Genomic DNA, 15168 nt, shown 5'->3' with positions numbered 1-15168 from the left:
TTTCCACATCAGGTGGCCAAAGTATTGGAGTTTCAGCTTCAACATCAGTCCTTCCAATGAACACCCAGGACTGATCTCCTTTATGATGGACTGGTGGGATCTCCTTGCAGTCCAAGGGACTCTCAGGAGTCTTCTCCAACACCACAGTTCAAAAGCATCAATTTGGGCTTCTCATCATAGTGGACCCTAGAGATAAGGCGCCTAAGGATTACTGCAAGAAACTGCTGGAGCACAAAGAGTTAAGGGAACAATTAAAAGAACTTACCAAGCAGTATGAAAAATCTGAAAATGATCTGATGGCTGTACAAAGTGTTGGGCAGATTGTGGGTGAAGTACTTAAGCAGTTAACTGAAGAAAAATTCATTGTTAAAACTACAAATGGACTGAGATATGTTGTGGGTTGTCGTCAACAGCTTGACAAAAGTAAGCTGAAACCAGGAACAAGAGTTGCTTTGGATATGACTACACTAACTTCATGAGATTTTTGCCAAGAGAAGTGGATTCATTGGTTTACAACATGTCTCATGAGGACCCTGGGAATGTTTCTTATTCTGAGATTGGAGGGCTATCAGAACAGATTCGGGAATTAAGAGAGGTAATAGAATTACCTCTTACAAACTTAGAATTATTCCAGCATGTAGGAATAATATCTCCAAAAGCCTGTTTGTTATATGGACCACCAGGTATAGGAAAAAACACTCTTGGCATGAGCTGTGGCTAGCCAGCCAGATTGCAATTTCTTAAAGGTTGTATCTAGTTCTATAGTAGACAAGTACATTGGTGAAAGTGCTCATTTGACCAGAGAAATCTTTAATTATGCCAGGGACCATCAGCCATGCATCATTTTTATGGATGAAATAGATGCTATTGGTGGTCGTCGGTTTTCTGAGGGTACTTCAGCTGATAAGAGAGATTCAGAGATCTTTAATGGAGCTACTGAATCAAATGGATGGATTTGATACTCTGCATAGAGTTAAAATGATCATGGCTACCAACAGACCAGATACACTGGATCCTGCTTTGCTTCGTCCAGGCAGATTAGATAGAAAAATACATATTGATTTACCAAATGAACAAGCAAGGTTAGATATATTGAAAATCCATGAAGCTTCCATTACAAAGCATGGTGAAATAGATTATGAAGCAACTGTGAAGCTTTCACATGGCTTTAATGGAGCAGACCTAAGAAATGTTTGTACTGAAGCAGGTATGTTTGCAATTCGTGCCGATCATGATTTTGTAGTACAGGAAGACTTCATGAAAGCAGTCAGAAAAGTGGCTGATTCTAAGAAGGTAGAGTCTAAATTGGACTATAAACCTGTGTAATTTACAGTAAGGTTTTTGATCACCTCATGACACTTATTGGCTTAATTTTTTAAAAGTTAAGGAAAATAATGTATGTTTGGCAATGATCTCATTAATAGCATATGAATAAAAATGTGTATGAATAACATTGTTAAAAAAAAAAAAAGCATTCTTCGGCGCTCAGCTTTCTTTATAGTCCAACTCTCACATCCATACATGACTACTGGAAAAACATAGCCTTGACTAGACGGACCTTTGTTGCAAAGTAATGTCTCTGCTTTTGAATATGCTATCTAGGTTGGTCATAACTTACCTTCCAAGGAGTAAATGTCTTTTGATTTCATGAGTGCAGTCACCATCTGCAGTGATTTTGGAGCCCAGAAAAATAAAGTCAGCCATTGTTTCCACTGTTTCCCCACTTTTATTTGCCATGAAGTGGCAATATATGAACCTCTACATAGCTGTTCCCAAACCTCCCTGTGCATTTAAAAGAGGCAGTTGAGGAGTATGATTAAGTGCTTGGATTTTTATGTCATCCTAGACCCATGACTGTCCAGCTACAGACCGTGTTTCCCAATCAAATGACTAAGTTCTCACTGAGTGGTTGAGAGACTTAATGTTATGGGCAACTTCTACCCTGCTGCTGATAAAGAAATCATTTGGCTTGAATGTCTACTCTTTACCTTCCCAAAGCTGAAAAGTGAATATGACAGTGACCTCACTTTGACCTAAGAGTCAAGGCAAGACTTCCACCATTGTGTGCAAAAAGTGTCTTGTTTAATACAGTTAATATTTTATAACTATAAATGGAATGTATTCTTTAAAAATTGTGAATCACTGTGTTGTGCAACTGGAACTTACATAATATTGTACACCAAAGCTACTTTGATTAAAAAAAAAATCACTTATTGTTTGTAAGCTGGTTATGTGGATGAGCAAGAAGGAAGAAGACTGGGGTCTTTAGTGATCAGATGGAGCCCAGCTACTCTGCCTATCTGGGCTACTCATTGTCAGGACTGTTAAGAAAGAAATACATGTCTATCTTAAATTATGTTGCTGTATTTTGGGGTGGGAGATGCTCTTTGCTTCAGAAGTTTAGTCTTTAAGCTACTTAGGAGGCTTTGAAAATGTAAACAGTCAAACTCTATGAGACTTTAAAATCACAATCTTTGTGAGCGAGCTGTACTGGAGCTAGACTTGAGAGCCACTGTTCTGTGAAACAAAAGACCCTTTCTCTGAAAGTCTTCACTTTTTGTGAAAAGAAAGATTAGGAAGAGAGGGAGGGAAGACTAGAGAGAAGGATAAAGCACATGAACAGAGAGAAGCTAAGACAAAACTGGAGTTTCCTAATGTTGATCGTGGTTTTCATACTTTTGGATCCAATCCCTTTTCAAGACTGATTTAGCATTCCTGCTCTTGGTATGGTTGTGTGTGTGTGTGTTCATTTGCTCAGTTGTGTCTGACTCCTTATGGCCCCATGGACTATATCCCACCAGGCTCCTCTGTCCATGAGATTCTCCAGGGAAGAATACTGGAGTGTGCGGGGGACTGCCCGTAATGGGTTAAGTCCTGGGAGCTGCTTGGCGTGTTTGCCGAGCCCTAAGGACTTGTTCCTTAAGCGCCCTGTCCCGCCCCTCCTGAGAATGTCATCATGACCTTATAGCTCCAGGGAGTCTAACATCTGCCATTCTTCTAAAACAAGTATTGTTTGCCTGTATACAATAAAGGGAGTCTGGTGATCTTGTTGATTGATTATTGATTGTTGTAAATACTGCTTGAGAAATGTCATATGTCACGTAGGCTGCACTATAAATATTGTTACTGAAATAAAGGAGACTATCAGCCATTTTGGTCTGATCCTCTCAACCCCATCTTTCTGTCTCAGTCTCTTTCTTTTCTCAGCGATCGAGCTCCGTTTCCCGTGTCTCCCGGGTAGGGGAAAAACCTTGCAGTGCTGGCCGCGGCAGAGTGGGTTGACATGTCCTCCTCCCGGTGATCTTCCCGACCCAGGGATCAAACCTGTGTCTCTTGCATCTTGTGCACTGGGCAGGTCGATTCTTTACCACTAGTGCCATCTGGTGGAGAGGGCAATGGCCCCCCACTCCAGTACTCTTGCCTGGAGAATCCCATGGACTGAGGAGCCTGGTGGGCTGCAGTCCATGGGGTTGCTGAGATACGGACACAACTGAGCAGCTTCACTTTCACTTTTCACTTTCATGCATTGGAGAAGGAAATGGCAACCCAGTCCAGTGTTCTTGCCTGGAGAATCCCAGGGACGGGGGAGCCTGGTGGGCTGCCGTCTGTGGGGTCGCACAGAGTTGGACACAACTGAAGCGACTTAGCAGCAGCAACAGCAGCAGCAGTGCCATCTGGGAAGCCCCCTTGAGAGAAGTGCATATTCATAATACTGTGAAAAGAGAAAATATTTATTATTTAGCGTTTTCCCTGCCTTCCAAGGAAGTGGGTACTTCACTGCATTGGTGAAATACAGCAGGCTGGGGAGTTAGAAATCTCAATTGTTCTGCATAAGAAAAGGGACTTAAGTTTCAGTCCTAGAGCTGTGTTGGAAATGCTGGGGCAGCAGAACTTGTAGTTCAGAAGAGACTGCGGCCCTGGGGAGAGAACGTTTGGGGAGATGATGGAAGTTTGACCATGTAGTATGGAGTAGAAGCCCTCTTTTCCATCTCCCCACAGAACTTTTAACGACACATCTTTTTGTGTGTGTAGCTAGTATGTTGATGAGCTGGATATATCTTTTTTTAAAAAATTATTTCTGATTTTTTTTTTTTTGGCTATACTAGGTCTTCACTGCTGTGTGCGAGCTTTCTCTAGTAGCAGTGAGTGGGGACTATTTTCTAGTTATGGTGTATGGGTTTCTCATTGCAGTGGCTTCTCTTGTTGAAGAGCATGGGGTCTGGGCATATGGGCTTCAGTAGTTATATCGTGTGGACTCAGTTGTGGCTCACGGCCCTAGAGCACAGGCTATGTATCTGCGGTACATGGGATTCATTGCCCTGCAGCATGTGGGATCTTCCTGGACCGGGGATCAAGCCCGTGTCCCCTGCACTGGCCAGTAGATTCTTAACCACAGGACCACTGGGGAAGTCTGAGCTGGATATATCTTGATGTCCAGGGTTTTTCCAAGTACTAAATTCAGCTTCCAGGTTGATATGAAATGAGATGAGCATTCTTTCCATGGGATCTAACTAGTATTACTTAAAATAGTTGGTTTTTGTAATAAGCAACCAAACTTACCTGTTAGGACTATTTGTTCTATAGGCGACTTCCCTGGTAGCTCACACGGTAAAGTGTCTGCCTACAGTGCAGGAGACCCGGGTTCAATCCATGGGTCAGGAAGGTCTCCTGGAGAAGGAAATGGCAACCCACTCCAGTATTCTTGCCTGGAAAATCCTATGGATGGAGGAGCCTGGTAGGCTATAGTCCATGGGGTCTCAAAGACACGACTGAGCGACTTCACTTCACTTCACTTCAGAGGGCTTCCCAAGTGGTGCCAGTGGTAAAAGAATCTGCTGACCACTGTAGCTGATGCCAGAGACACGGGTTTGATCCCTGAGTCAGGAAGATCCCTTGGAGTGGGAAATGGCAGCCCACTCCAGTGTTCTTGCCTGAAGAATCCCATGGACTGGGGAGCCTGGCAGGCTACAGTCCGTAGGGTTGCAAAGGGTCGGATATGAAAGCATACGTGCACTGCACTGCACCATTTGGTATAGATACAAACTTAGCCCTTCTGTATAATCCTCATGCTAACTTCTGTATACCTTCTCAATTTTTGACACCTTGTACTTCTCAATAATGGCCCTTGCATGTTTATTCCCTCTACACCTGATACTTATATGTGAGATATCAAATTGAGTTTGGGAAGAGGAAAATGATGCCAGCACTGTCAGTAGTCATCTTTATCTTCCTGTTTTAGACTGCTGCTCATATGATGAACAGCCTCGTTCCACTCTGTAACAGCTGCATTTTATTGATGTGGCTTGTTATGTTTGTAAAGAGTCCATAGGTTACAAGTCGGCTCAAGTGCAAAGGGTTCTGATTAATGATCATCTTCAAAATGACAAGTGATAAAGCACTTAAGGATTCTAGGAGTGAAGAGACAAACTTGCAGCATCATTGGAGGCTCCTGAATTTCTGGTGACTGTAAAAATATCTCTTTAGAGATGGGATAACACACACATCCTCTAATAAATTAGAATTTTGGATACACAACTCTGTCTTTTTGTTGCCAAGTACTGCTACACTTTAGCCAGATAAAAGGCAGAGTGTGTGCCTGGTATTTGATCACTTTAGAAGATTTTATAGTGTAACACGGGCTTCTCAGGTTGTGCAGTGATAAAGAATCTACCTGTCAATGTAGGAGATGCTGGGGACTTGGGTTTATTCCCTGGGTGGAGAAGATTTCCCTGGAGAAGGAAATGGCAACCCACTCCAGTATTTTTGCCTGGAAAAATCCCTGGACAGAGGAGCCTGGTGGGCTACAGTCCATGGTGTTGCAAAAAGTCAGACATGACTGAGCACAACAATAGCAACAACAATAGTGTAACACACTACTGTTTTTATCCTTTGAATTTAGATTATAAACTAATAAAATTGAGGATTTCCTTTTATAATCAAAAGACAGGATGTTCAGAATTTCAGGACTATCCCAGAAATACCATTGGAGAGACTGCTGGGAGGGTTGATTTATTTGTGATCTGTTTTGCTGTTCTTTTGTTTGGCTTTGTTTTTATAACTTTTCAGAATAAGAGAGTGATTGCATCTACTGCTGTAGCATTTTCTCAGAACACCCATATGGGGCATATTTTAGATGAAACAGAGTCTCTGGTTGGCAGTAGCTCCCTTTCATTTCACTCTATTATTAAGAGTCATTTCTCAAAAATTTACATCTGGAATAGAAAAATAGAGGACTCTAAAGATGTCTTTGAAAATTAATTCTGTAGTAAGTCTTCTCACTGTCTAGGGAATTGAAACTTAGCTGCAGATTTTCTTTAAGTGGGCTTTCTGGATGCAGGGCAGGATTCAGTTAGTGGATAAGAGGAAGGGTGTATTGAAAACAAGGGAATGTTAGTGATGGCAATCAGCACACATTAAATAGTGCATTTTTTTAAAAAATGAATACTGAATCAGAAGTCATAATCACTCAGTCACCTGCTGGGTTCATTTGCCCTTCAGAAATGAGGGCATTTCAAAGTGTAGAGCATTTTAATAGAACAGTGCCAGACAAGCTTGTTATATAGAATTTTATTTGACAGGCTGGAACTTGCTTCCAATATTCTTTTTTCCGAATTACATGAAAAATTGTATTCCACGGTGCATTGTGAAAGGATAAATGGTAGATGACATCAAAATAAAGCAAAGTGATCTTTTTCCTCCATTTCTTTACCAATTGTATCTTCCTGTGGCTGTGACTACCAGATCCCATGATAAGGCAATTACACAGTTCATGTAACAGACTTAAATTGAAGAAAGTGGGGAAAACCACTAGATCATTCAGGTATGACCTAAATCAAATCTTTTATGATTATACAGTGGAAGTGAGAAATAGATTTAAGGTACTAGATCTGATAGGCAGAGTGCCTGATGAACTATGGATGGAGGTTTGTGACATTGTATAGGAGACAGGGAGCAATCCCCAAGAAAAAGAAATGCAAAAAAGCAAAATGGCTGTCTGAGGAAGCCTTACAAATAGCTGTGAAAAGAAGAGAAGTGAAAAGCAAAGGAGAAAAGGAAAGATATAAGCATCTGAATGCAGAGTTCCAAAGAATAGCAAGGAGAGATAAGAAAGCCTTCCTCAGTGATCAATGCAAAGAAATAGAGGAAAACAACAGAATGGGAAAGACCAGAGATCTCTTCAAGAAAATTAGAGATACCAAGGAAACATATGCAAAAATGGGCTCAATAAAGGACAGAAATGGTATGGACCTAACAGAAGAAGACAATATTAAGAGGTGGCAAGAATACACAGAAGAACTGTACAAAAAAGATCTTCATGACCCAGATAATCATGAAGGTGTGATCACTTACACTCATCTATCTAGAGCTGGACATCTGGAATGTGAAGTCAAGTGGGCCTTAGGAAGCATCCCTACGAACAAAGCTAGTGGAGGTGATGGAATTCCAGTTGAGCTATTTCAAATCCTGAAAGATGACTCTGTGGAAGTGCTGCACTCAATATGCCAGCAAATTTGGAAAACTCAGCAGTGGCCACAGGACTGGAAAAGGTCAGTTTTCATTCCAATCCCAAAGAAAGGTAATGCCAAAGAATGCTCCAACTACCGCACAATTGCACTCATCTCACACACTACTAAAGTAATGCTCAAAATTCTCCAAGCCAGGCTTCAGCAATACGTGAACTGTGAACTTCCAGATGTTCAAGCTGGTTTTAGAAAAGGCAGAGGAACCAGAGATCAAATTGCCAACATCTGCTGGATCATGGAAAAAGCAAGAGAGTTCCAGAAAAACATCGATTTCTGCTTTATTGACTATGCCAAAGCCTTTGACTGTGTGGATCACAAAAAACTGTGGAAGATTCTGAAAAAGATGGGAATACCAGACCACCTGACCTGCCTCCTCAGAGATCTGTATACAGGTCAGGAAACAAAAGTTATAACTGGACATGAAACAACAGACTGGTTCCAAATAGGGAAAGGAATTTGTCAAGGCTGTATATTGTCACCGTGCTTATTTAACTTCTGTGCAGAGTACATCATGAGAAACGCTGGGCTCAAGGGAGCACAAGCTGGAATCAAGATTGCCGGGAGAAATATCAATAACCTCAGATATGCAGATGACACCACCCTTCTGGCAGAAAGCAAAGAAGAACTAAAGAGCCTCCTGATGAAAGTGAAAGAGGAGAGTGAAAACGCTGACTTAAAGCTCAACATTCAAAAAACTAAGATCATGGCATCTGGTACCATCACTTCATGGCAAATAGATGGGGAAACAGTGGAAACAATGGCTGACATTACTTTTGGGGGCTCCAAAATCACTGCAGATGGTGATTGCAGTGACTTAAAAGACACTCCTTGGAAGGAAAGTTATGACCAACCTAGACAGCACATTAAAAAGCAGAGACATTACTTTGCTAACAAAGGTCTATCTAGTCAAAGCTATATTTTTCCAGTAGTCATGTATGGATGTGAGAGTTGGACTATAAAGAAAGCTGAGTATGCCAAAGAATTGATGCTTTTGAACTGTGGTGTTGGAGAAGAGTCTTGAGAGTCCCTCCTGGTTGGACTGCAAGGAGATCCAACCAGTCCATCGTAAAGGAGATCAGTCCTGGCTGTTCATTGGAAGGACTGCTGTTGAAGCTGAAACTCCAATACTTTGGCCACGTGATGCGGAGACCTGACTCATTTGAAAAGACCCTGATGCTGGGAAAGATTGAGGGCAGGAGGAGAAGGGGATGACAAGGGATGAGATGGTTGGATGGCATCACTGACTCAATGGACATGGGTTTGGGCGGACTCCGGGAGTTGGTGATGGACAGGGAAGCCTGGCGTGCTGTTGTTTATGGGGTCACAAAGAGCCAGACACGACTGAGCTACTGAAATGAAGTGAACTGAAGTGAACTGAATAGTCTTACTCCAGTGACAGCCTGGGACAGTAAAATAATGCAAATAGATGTACCATTTGAGCATGTAGTTCCATAAAATAAACCTGATAGAGGCATTACAGTGAAAATAATAAGGCACTGCAACCAATTTTTTTTCCTTTGTAAAGTCATTGTAAAGACCTTCATACAAATTGACTTTCCAATCTTATCTTCTACCAGCATTAATGTGGTTATTATTCATTTTTATCTTTGTTGAAGATTTTGGACACATTTACTATTTCTGATAAGAGAGAGGTTTCATGATCCTGCTGACTTTAAGTCCATGTTCATGAATATATAAAACTGACTCTTCATACATACACAATTTGACCTAGAGTTCACAAAAGCAAAGCAGACTGAATTGGATGGGAAATGATGAGGACCCCTGTTTCATAATGTATTCTTTGTCAAGTTGGCCACAGCATGTATCATGATGATATCCAAATAGTCCATTTTAGGGGATCCTGGGTCTTCCAAACATTGTCCTTGTTTCTCTAGCTGTGCATTCTTAACAGTATTTCCTCCATCCCTTTCATGAGTCTCATACATCAGATCTTACACTTTCATAATGCTTACTGTCTCACTTTGTTAATTGTAGAAAATTTTGAAAAGATGAAAATAAGAATCCCATGACTCTGTGTCCAGACATAACTAATACTAACATCTCAGTTTCTTTTCTTTTTTTCTACCTTCCACTCCTCTTCCTATTGTTTTCCCCTCTTTCCTACTTTCCCTGCCAGATTAAATCAAATTATAAAGAGGACAGTCTTCCTCATAATGCTTTAAGGCAGAACCCCCTAACCTTTTTGTTACCAAGGGTCATTTTCATGGAAGACAATTTTTCCCTGCTCAGGTAGGGGATGGTTTCAAGATGATTCAAGCACATTGCATTTATTGTGCACTTTATTTCTATTATTATTACCACATCAGCTCCCCCTAAGATCTTTAGGCATTAGGTCCTGGATGTTGGGGACTCCTAATTTAGAGAATTCATCATTTGGAAGTGGAATCTCTACCAAGCTATTTTGGTCCATTAGTTTCTCAGGTAGGTAGTGGTTGTACACATACAAAAATATTTCCCCATGTTTGGGATCCTGCTTATGAGCCCTCTCATAGAGAGAGTTTTTTCATAGAGTCTTATCTGTAACATGTAACATCAGCGTTAGAGGCTGTGTTGAAGTGGCTGCTGTTATGAGAGAGTATCTTACCTGGCTTAAGTGAAGGCTCAGCGTATGGAGAGGAGAGTGGCAGTGTTTATTTTATTTTTTCATTTCCAGCCTCGTTAAGAGCCACACAAGGGGTATGAGCTAATTATGAATAATGTAGTAATAAAATGCCAGGTTCTTAATTCAGGCAGGCTTGGCCATGATGACCTTAGGGAAATCTTTCATATTATCCAAGCTTCTATGTCCTCATCTAAACAATATAGACAATAATAGGGTGTCGCTTAAAGGGTTCTTGTGAGCAGCCCCCTCCCTCTCATCTGCTCCCTTGTTATAATGTGTGTGTGTGTTTGTGTGTGTGTTCAGTTGTCTGACTCTTTGTGACCCCATGGACTGTAGCCCACCAGGCTTCTCTGTCCATGGGATTTCTCAGGCAGCAATACTGGAGTAGGTTGCCATTTCCTCTTCTGGGGATCTTCCCGACCCAAAGATCGAGCCCACATCTCTTGTGTCTCCTGCATTGGCAGGCTGACTCTTTACCACTGCGCCACCTGGCAGTCCTCAGTAATTACAGGCCCCAATATTCATGTCCTTGTGTAATCTCTGCCTGTCCTGATCCTGGACTTGACTCTGATTTTTCTTTGACTATGAAACTTGCTTGGTTAACAGAACGTTAGAATCATGACACAAAGCACTGTCCAGTGGGGCTTGGTTTCTTCTGCAAACCAATCAGTATGAAGAATCCCAAGTTACCCTATTGATGACACAGAGTCCAATCAACAGCCAATACCAACTGTCAGATATATGTGTAAAGACATCTTAGATTATCTAGTCTCAGCTAAATTGTTAATTTAAGTCCAGGAAAGACCTGCAGAAGAATCACACCAAATGGTAAATTAAGTGGTAATTGTTTTATGTTACTGAGTTTTGGTGTCGTTTTTAATGGAGTGATAGACAACTGACATAACACCCATTGTTTATGACTTTGTATTTTCTTTTACTAAAAGGCAGAGTTCATTTTACCATCTCTTGATTCTGAGTTTGGTCATAGGACTTGCTTTGGGCAATGGGATACTAAGCAGAAATGATGCAGGTAGAAGCTTGTAAAAGCACTTTTCTTTTTTGGTTTTCTTGCTTGCTTCTCTGCCTTTGCCTTGAGAAAGCCTGGCTTGGTAGAGAAGAGACTCATTTCAGAACTGCTCAGTTTTAACTGAGGCTGTTTAAGATCAGTGACGGGGTGGCAACTGTCAGATGTGTGAGTGAGCCCAGCTAAGGCCAGAATTGCTAAGCCCAAACTGTCAGCCTTCATCGATGACTCACAGGCTTGTGACCAAAGGAATGCCTATTGTTTTAAGCTGCTAGTCTTAGTGTAATTTGTTGTGCAGCGTTATTGTGAATAGATAACTAATGCATCCCTCTTGCCTAAATGTTGTGCATTCACAGCAGCTGCTAAAACATTGTCTCATCTATCCGGATCTATCCATGTGATTCTCTCAGTGCCCTAATTTTCTCAGTGTGTATTCTATCCTCTTTCCTCAAGCCCATCTTGTTGACTCAGGTCTGGACTCTATTTTTTGGTCCTGTTCCCAAAAGACCTCTAGTATCACCTCAGACCGGATGAGCCTCATAAGTCTGAGAATATAATGCAGCCTCTACTTTTATGATAATACTCAGGATTTTTGAATAATTGATAGATCAAAATCATATTCGTCAAGACTGACCCAATCAATTCTGATGCTCAAGGCTTAGCTTTACTTTTCCTGGATAGCTGGTGCACTGCAGCTGTCCCTCTAATAGAAACAACAAAAATGGAACATTTCTCCCCATTTTGATGTTTGGTTATGAATTCCACATGCACATCCTCACTACTTTTCAATCTGCTATAGATGCTTTCCAGGGCAGAGAAACAATCTACCAACGATGTGGAAAACCCAGTGCTTTGGACTCCTGGAATATACTCAGATACTGAGTCCTGTGCATGCTCAGGCTTCCCAGGTGGCATGGTGGTAAAGAATCCACCTGCCAGTGCAGGAGATGCAGGTTTGATCCCTGGGTCAAGAAGATCCACTGGAGAAGGAAATGGAAACCCACTCTAGTATTCTTGCCCAGGAAATCGCATGGACAGAGGAGCCTGGTGGGCTACAGTCCATGGGGTTGCAATAGCGACATGACTGAGCACAGCTGCACTCACGTACACTCTCACTTAATCCTTCAGCCATATCATTCAGTGCTGTGTGCTAATCATGACTCAGAGGACTCCTGTAGAGATGATGCTGTCTGGAAATTTCTGTACTCATGGTGTTGGTGTTGCCTGTATTGGTATAGAGACCCCTTAGACCAATTGGAAGACCCACAGCTGCCTCCAAAGTCTCCAGGTGATCTAGTTATTTAAAAAGACACACACATTTGAACTATACCAAGCATGGCTGATCAGCTCTTCTAAAAATTAATTCTTATTTCTAAAATATAATGGATATGCATTGAAATGAGGTTAAACACTAATATCCAGTGTGTAATTTTGTCAATAAACTTTCTCATTTTAGTAAATTTATATAATGCTATTTGATTCTGGTCTCCACTCAGAACATTCATTCTTGAACCACGTTTTCAACTTAAACTGTTGTTTCAATCTCAGCAAGATCTTTTCAATGCACGTTCTGGTTTACCACTGTTATTCCAAGAATCACAATGACTCAGGTCTTCTTGAGGGTGAGACCTTTCATATACTTTTTCAGCAGACTATTAGGCATATTGAAAATGAGCTCAGAAAAGTAAGATTTTGACATGACTTCAGCAACCTAGGGAACTTTCCTAAGTCTCAATTTCTTCATCTCTGAAACGGGATTAGTAGTACATTAGGAATCCTCTGATAACAGTAATGTACAATCATGATGTTGTTATGAGAATTAAATCAGATCATCTCTATAAAGCTCTTTAGCACCATGACTAGCATGTGAAACCTCTATACATGTTCACTGTAGTTATTAAAAGGAGCTGTGAGAAAGTGTCTGTTGTTTTAGCCATAGTTCATAGTTTAGGAGATGATGAACATGACCGAAAGCCATATTTAACCCAAATGACATGACAGATTCTCACTTAATTCATTTCTTGAATAGGTGTTTATTGTGCACATACCATGTATGGGGGCCACTACATGAGTCCCGCCCTCATCAAGCACATATTTAAAGGGATAGACAGGTACTAAACACATAGTGTTGTTATCTATCCTCTAAGTCATGTCCAGCTCTTACCAGGCTCCTCTGTCCATAGAATTTCCCAAGCAAGAATGCTGGAGTGGGTTGCCATTTCCATCTCCAGGGGATCTTCCCCACCAAGAGACTGAACCTACATCCTTAATTCTTTAAGATACAAGCAGCATGTTATTAAAATAACCATGATTATTATTTACTTTACAAAGAAATACTCTATTACAATTCTCTTAACAAAATATAAGATTGGTTCCATCATAAATAGTATGGAAAGGAACTATAAGGTTAAAGTGTAGGACACTGATACTGCAGTGTCTTACAGACATTTTAAAGAATCTTGTTCTGATTCTTGCTAACGAAGTATACTTTATGGACGGTGTTTCAGTTCAGTTGAGTTCAGTTCAGTTCAATTCAGCCGCTCAGTCGTGTCCGACTCTTTGCGACCCCATGAATCACAGCACGCCAGGCCTCCCTGTCCATCACCAACTCCCGGAGTTCACTCAGACTCACGTCCATCAAGTCCCTGATGCCATCCAGCCATCTCATCCTCGGTCATCCCTTTCTCCTCCTGCTCTCAATCCCTCCCAGCATCAGAGTCTTTTCCAATGACTCAACTCTTTGCATCAGGTGGCCAAAATACTGGAGTTTCAGCTTCAGCATCATTCCCCCAAAGAAATCCCAGGGCTGATCTCCTTCAGAATGGACTGGTTGGATCTCCTTGAAGTCCAAGGGACTCTCAAGAGTCTTCTCCAACACACAGTTCAAAAGCATCAATTCTTCGGTGCTCAGCCTTCTTCACAGTCCAACTCTCACATCCATACATGACCACAGGAAAAACCATAGCCTTGACTAGACGGACCTTAGTCGGCAAAGTAATGTCTCTGCTTTTGAATATGCTGTCTAGGTTGGTCATAACTTTTCTTCCAAGGAGTAAGCGTCTTTTAATTTCATGGCTGCAGTCACCATCTGCAGTGATTTTGGAGCCCCAAAAAATAAAGTCTGACACTGTTTCTACTGTTTCCCCATCTATTTCCCATGAAGTGATGGGACCGGATGCCATGATCTTCGTTTTCTGAATGTTGAGCTTTAAGCCAACTTTTTCGCTCTCCTCTTTCACTTTATGACCCAGAAATAGCAGGATTAAAAAATGTATATCCATATATTTATTTATATATTGGGCTTCCCTGTGGCTCAGCTGGTAAAGAATCTACCTGCAGTGTGGGAGACCTGGGTTTGATCCCTGGGTTGGGAAGATCCTCTGAAGGAGGGAAAGGTTACCGACTCAAGTATTCTGGCCTGGAGAAGTCCATGGACTGTATAGTTCATGGGGTGGCAAAGAGTTTGACATGACTGAGTGACTGTCACTTTCACTTTTCAGTATGCCTTTCATTGTTTAAGGTGAGCTGAACTATGATATCTTAGAAAAGGATATCTTGTTTTGCCTAAGCGGTGGGGTTTGTACTAAGTGCAATGTAACTGTAATTTTCTACAGATTATCCCATATTGTTCTAACTTCTCTGTCTCTTATGACTGACCTTAATTTGGCATTGGCTGCTTAAGCCCCTTCCCTTACAAGAAGTCTGTGTGTGTATGTATGTGTGTGTGCATGTGTTAGTTGCTCAGTCGTGTCTGACTCTTTGCCACCCCACTGACTGTAGCCTGCCTAGCTCCCCTGTCCATGGAATTCTCCTGGTGAGAATACTGGAGTAGGTTGCCATTCCCTTCTCCAGGGGATCTTCCCAAGCCAGGAATATAGCCTGGGTCTCCGCATTGTGGGCAAATTCTTTATCCTCTGAGCCACCAGAGTCTGAGGAATTAGTAAATAAACACTTAAATGGACTAAGGGAGTAGCTTTTTTAAGGAAGTCCTTTTGAAA

At 41.5% G+C, this 15168-nt stretch overlaps 1 pseudogene; it reads left to right on the top strand.

The window, feature by feature from the left end:
• Window positions 1–238: 238 nt before the first annotated feature.
• LOC120858911 lies at window positions 239–1458 on the top strand (annotated as a pseudogene).
• Window positions 1459–15168: the final 13710 nt, after the last annotated feature.

Source organism: Oryx dammah, unplaced genomic scaffold (genome assembly GCF_014754425.2).
Source record: "Oryx dammah isolate SB20612 unplaced genomic scaffold, SCBI_Odam_1.1 HiC_scaffold_29, whole genome shotgun sequence".
NCBI lineage: Eukaryota > Metazoa > Chordata > Mammalia > Artiodactyla > Bovidae > Oryx > Oryx dammah.
This window is presented reverse-complemented; position numbering and strand designations above follow the sequence as displayed.